This window comes from Pezoporus flaviventris, unplaced genomic scaffold (assembly GCF_033815535.1).
Source record: "Pezoporus flaviventris isolate CSIRO_AGI_PZ_B2104156 unplaced genomic scaffold, CSIRO_AGI_Pfla_v1 ptg000161l, whole genome shotgun sequence".
In the NCBI taxonomy this organism is placed as follows: Eukaryota; Metazoa; Chordata; class Aves; order Psittaciformes; family Psittacidae; genus Pezoporus; species Pezoporus flaviventris.
The window spans coordinates 140467-146466 of NW_026892709.1; positions in this window are offsets into that span (position 1 = coordinate 140467).

The window sequence follows — 6000 nt, forward strand, 5'->3', positions numbered from 1 at the left end:
TGAGGACGAGCAGTTCTGAAGTTCATGTCCGCCTCAGCTCTCTCTTATAATATAGATAAATCAGTTCTGATGTGATCGCAATTGGAAAGAATCATGTGCGTTATTTTCAAAATGATGAGTCTTGATTTACATCAACCTCATCTTTATCCAAAATGCTCTGTAAATGGTTGTTTGGGGCTCTTCTCTTCTGCAAGAAACCTTGCAATATAATCTTTTCAGAAAACTGAGGGATAATCTGGCTTCATTCAAGAGCTAGGTTTGCTTCTGCGCTCTGTTTTTCTACTTTGCCAAAACCCATGTGTGAATGATTATCGCATGATACTCTAAAACCTTCCAATGTTGCATTTACACATATATGCTATTAGCTGCAGCAGTGAAATTTTTATGACCTTTAGGTGAGGTAGTTCATATCTTCACAGATTTGGGAAAACAGTAATGATGCTTTTCTTTCACTTGGCTTAACTACCTTTTTAACTGTGAGCCGTCAGCACATTCACTGAATTATGGCAGTAGAAAAGTATGCAGAACTTTGATCCTGGACTAGACAGTAATTGAGAAAAGCTAAAAGAGCTCTTCTGCAGTCACAGGGGTATTTTTAAGAAAGGATGCATTCATGCCTGTCTTTCCTAGAACCAAGTATGAAGATGAAATAGAGCACTGTGGGCTTTCAGGAAAATAAGCAAGCCTGATGTTTTATCATCTTTCTTGGGTTTAATACATATCTCTACAAAGTCTGAGTCAAACATTTATTCTGACCTGGGTTTTAAATTCTCTGTTAGCATAGAAATAGCAGATAGTACACACTAAAGTTCAAGACCTGCTGTTAAGCAGGTTTGATGTTTGAATGCTTCATCTAACCTTCAGGACATAGATAATGTTTTAACACAAAAAGTACTTTCAGGAATACAAAAGGAAAGAGAAAAAAAAAGCTTATGAGTGTTATTTTTGAAGGGTGTTATTTTTTAATCAGTAGACTGATTTCACTTAAACTGTTTTCAAAACGCCCGAATAGAAGATGCCTTTTTGTTTGTATCCTGCATTTGTTTGAGTAAGGATCTAATTACCTTACAATCCAAGGTTTTGAATTTAGTTTCACGTAGCTGAATTTCCATATGTCACAGATGAATCACAATTTTTATTGTTGAATTTGGTTACTACTCCTGTATTTTCCCTTCTAAAGTGTAAGAGATCCTTCTATTCTGAGACTTGTACAAACAATTGAGCTCTTTTTGTTTTAAATAATAATGAAAAAATATTTTCTTAATTTTGATAACATTTATGTTTTATTGTCAGTTGTGTTTAAAGTTAATTCCATTTCCTTTTTTAATGCCATCTCTTATCCGGGCTTCATAAAAAGAAGTGTGGCCAGCAGGTAGGGGTGATTCTTCCTCTACTCTGCTCATGCAATATCCCATCCAGAGTACTGTGTTCAGCTCTGGAGTCCTCAGTACAGGTCCAGAGCAGAGGGCCACAAAAGTAATCACAGGGATGGAGCACCTCTGTTACGAGAAAAGGCTGCGAGAGTTGGGCTTGCTCAGCCTGGAGAAGAGAAGGCTCTGGGAACACTTTATTGCCCTTTTTCAGTACTTAAAGGGGGCTTATACAAAAGACAGAGGCTTTTTGATGAGCCTGAAGTGACAGGACAAGGGGCAATTTGTTTTTATCTGAAAGAGGGTAGGTTTAGATTGCATATAATGAAGATGGTTTTTACAAGGACCTACACACACCTTTTCACAAGGTGTTACAAGGTTTTTTTCACAAGGTTTTTTTTTTTTTTACAAGGTTTTACACGCACACACACACCTTTTTACAAGGGTGGTAAGAAACTGGGAAAGATTTCCCGAAATCTGTTGATGCCCCATCTTTGGAAGTGTTCAAGATCAGGTTGGATGAGCTTTGCACAACCTGACCTAGTGAAATGGTAAGCTCGTGGTAAGAAGGTTGGACTAGATGATCTTTAAAAGCCCCTTCAAACACAAATCGTTCTTTGAGTCTACAATTTTGGTTGTTGTTTTTTTTTTTTTTATATAAAATGATGACTTTTTTTTAGCAGATTAGTAAGGTGAAATCCCCCCTGCTTTAAATCTGAAAATCTGTGGGTGAAGTTGTCACCTCAGGTCACTTTATACTCAAAGAAGGCAATACATGTCTTTTTGGCTCTGATTCATAGATTTCATTTTGATATCTGTATAAAGTCAGTCTGCTTGTTGTTGGTTTTTTTTTTTTAGGTATCTAAATAAGAAAGTGGGCAAAAAAGAACGATTGCACTGCCATGGAGTCTGGTGGAATCCCAGAATCACACAGTGGCTGAGGTCGGACGGGAGCTCTGAAGGAAGTCTTGTCCAGTCATAGACTTTGTTTTTTCTTAATTTTATCTGATTTCACTGAACCATACCCAGCCAGCTTTAAAGGATCCAAGGATGGTTTCCACAACGCCTCTGGGCAACCTGCAGCAGTCCTCAGTCACCCTCACATTACAGAAATGTTTCCTTTTCTTCAAATGGAACCGGTGAAATTATTACCTTGTAAAAATGCTCACTTTAAGTTGATCCTGACTAGTGATTGCCTGTTGAACACATGAATGTATTCTAAAGTCTTTCATTGTTACAGCAAATATATTGCACTGGAAATTCATTAGCTTTTTTTTTTTAAATCCCGAGTTAAAGTACGTAAGGATGTATTTAAAGTACAGTGTGTGGCTGAAGTTAAACACATACTTCAGGGATTTGCTGGACTTTCACCTAAATCTGTAATCAGATTTGTGAAAAGGAATAGTTAAAAACCAGCTAGTTAAAAGTGTCAATTTCAGGGGGCTTTTTTATTACTGTTGAGTAATCTCTTCCTCATACTATTCTCACTATCATCTTTGCTTAATAAAAACCATGTGTTCATGTTATTAACATTCAAAGCCCTCTTTTGCAGAACTTTTCCCAAACACAACAGCAGACAAATCCTTCTCGACAAAGATATGGACAGCTCTGTAAGAAGCTGAAAAAGTATCCTAATGTCAAATGAGAAATTGTCTGAGAAAAGAGGCTGGGTTGACAATATTAGTAGTGCCTGTATCTACGTCATCTGGTTCTAGCAATATCGCTTGGTACTTAAGGAACCGAGAGGGAGACAGCCAGTGCCCCCCTTTGTTCCAGTAGCGCAGATACGGGATGTGATACCAGGACAGTCATCTTTTGTCCCATGGTAAATCTTTGAGCTTCCTGGATATTTAGGACTACGGCTGCTACGGCCCGTAAGCATCCAGGCCATCCTTTGCTTACTTCATCTAGTTGATTTGAGAAGTAAGCTAGAGCCCTTTTCTGGGGTCCTGCATTTTGAGCTAGGACTGCGAGGGCTATGACTTGTCTCTCATGTGAAAATAACCAAAAAAGGGTTTGGTGACATGTGGCAGTCCGAGGGCTGGGGCCCCCTAGTAATTCCTTCTTTAATTCATTAAATGCCTGTTTTGCTTCCCCAGTCCACTGTAATTCCCTTGTTTGTGCTTGCAGCAATTGGTATAGGGGTTTTCCTACTATACCCTAATTCTAGATCCAGAGTCGACACTAACGTGTCATGCCGAGAAATGTCCCAAGTTCCTTAGGTGTCTTGGGCTGAGGGGTTTGGCAGATCGTTTCTTTGCGTTCTTGTCCTAATCTCTGCTGCCCCCTGAGACCTCATAGCCCAGGTAGGTGACTTCTTGCTTCATTATTCATGCCTTCTGCTGAGATACCTTATATCCTTTAAGTCCCAGAAAATTTAACAGGCTTACTGTCCATTCCTCACAGCTGTTTGAGGTTTCGGTGGCTATCAGAGGTCATCCACATATTGGAGCAAAGTTCCTTCTGCAGTGGGTGCCATCCAGTCCTCAAGGTCTTTTGCCCATTCATTTCCAAATAAGGTTGGGCTATTTTTGAAGCCTTGGGGTAACACAGTCCAGGTGAGTTGGGATTTCGGGCCTGACTCTGGATTTTCCCATTCAAAAGCAAACAATTTTTGGCTCTCTGGCTCCAAGGGCAGGCAGAAGAAGGTATCTTTTAAGTCTAAAACAGTAAACCAAACAAGATTCTCTCTTAGTTTTGTTAACAAAGTATAAGGGTTGGCCACTGCAGGATAAAGGTCTTCTGTTATTTTATTGGTAGCTCTTAGGTCTTGTACTAATCCCTAACTTTTCCCATCCGGTTTGTGGATTGGCAAAACGGGGGTGTTATATTCAGGTTCCCATTCTACTAAAAGGCCAAATTTGAGAAAGGAATCTATTACAGGTTTAATTTCTTTCCGGTCTCCTAGTTTGAGGGGGTGTTGTTTGATTCTTACCAGTTGTGCCTGAGGCTTCAGCCTGACTTGGATCGGTTTGGCGTGCTTTGCCTTACCCGGTATTCCGTCGGCCCACACTCCTGGGTAGACGTGATCCAGGATGTCCAAGGGGACCTGTTTTGTTACCTGTGGCTGGATTAGAACTAAACATTTCGATTAAGTCATCATCTCTACTTTGTATTTCACCATTTTTGAACTTGATCTCTGCTTCCAATTTTTCTAATAGATCCCTTCCTAAGAATGATTTTGGGGCATTTGGCATGTATAAAAATGCATGCGTTCCTATCGTTTTACCCATTTTATACCGGCACGGTTGCATGTATGGTACCTTCTGTGGCTGGCCTGTCGCCCCAATCCCATTTAAAGATTCATTATCAATCAAAGCTAATTGTTGATTTAACACAGCAAACGTAGCTCCGGTGTCTACTAGAAATGCTACGTTTGTGTCTTCTTTCCCCAGCTTCATTATAAGCAGGGGGTTGGCCGGGGTTCGACCCTCTGGTCCCCCCTATTCTATTTCTGATTCAGCAGGGTGTGGGAGGTGTCCCTCCTCCCTTCTCAGTCTGGGACACTGGCTTTTCCAGTGCCCTGCCTGTTTACAAAAAGCAGACTGATTAGGCCATACCCTATTATTAGGGGCCTTCATTCTACGACCCCAAAAGCAATCTTCCCATGTGCCTTGAGTTTTTCCATTTCCCTGATAGTTTCTTTACCTTAAGGCCGCAGTGGTGGCATGAGTAATTGCTTGACTTAGCTTTTTCCTTTCATTACCGTCTCGGTTGCGGTACACCCTCCGTGCTTCCTCAGTAAGCCTTTCAATATCTTTCTGGTCCTCTGCTCTAAGGTTTTCTAGTTTCTTTCTAATATCATCTGAGGATTGTCCTCGAAAGACGGGTATCAGCTGCTGCCTTCCCAGGGCTCCGGAGGGGTCCAGGGTAGCTCATTTTTGCATTGCCTCCCGTAATCTATCCAGAAATTCCGTAGGAGTTTCACCTATGTTTTGTTTGACAGCATATAAAGCTCCCCAATTCACGGATGGACTTAGGAATTGCTTGCTCCAATCTAAATGCAATCCGTGTTCGATACCTTGTGAGAAGTTGATAATGGTTGGGGTTATTCTAATCCCATTGTGGTTTAACTGCAGGGTCAGAATCGTCTGCCTTTCCTTGCAATGCCTGTGCAGCGATTAATGCCTGAACATGAGTTCTGGTGGCTTTAAGTATTGGTTCCTTTTCAGTGTCTGTGAGTGCCCTCATGTCATAGGTGTTGGGGATGGTGTCCTCATTGTCTGCCAGGCCTGCCACCGCTGCTGTCTGCTTGGGGGCAGCCACCGTCCGCGATGTTCTCAGACAAGTCAGGAAGCACATTGAGCAAAGCACTCATATCATAGATGCTGGGGACAGTGTCCTCATTGTTCCCCGCTACCAGTGCTGGCTGCCTGCGGCAGCCACCCTCCACCACAGACTTGGACAGGTCAGGGAGAGCACTGAGCAAGGCAGACAAATCGTAGACAGCAGGGATGGTGTCCCTATTGTCTGCCAGCCCTGCCACCGCTGCTGGCTCCTTGGGGCAGCCACCTTCCACCATGTTCTCTGACACATCAGGGGGAGCACTGAACAAGGCACTCATACCATGGGTGTTGGGGATGGTGTCCTTGTTCCCCAGCCCTGCCACGGCTGCTGGCTCCTTGGAGCT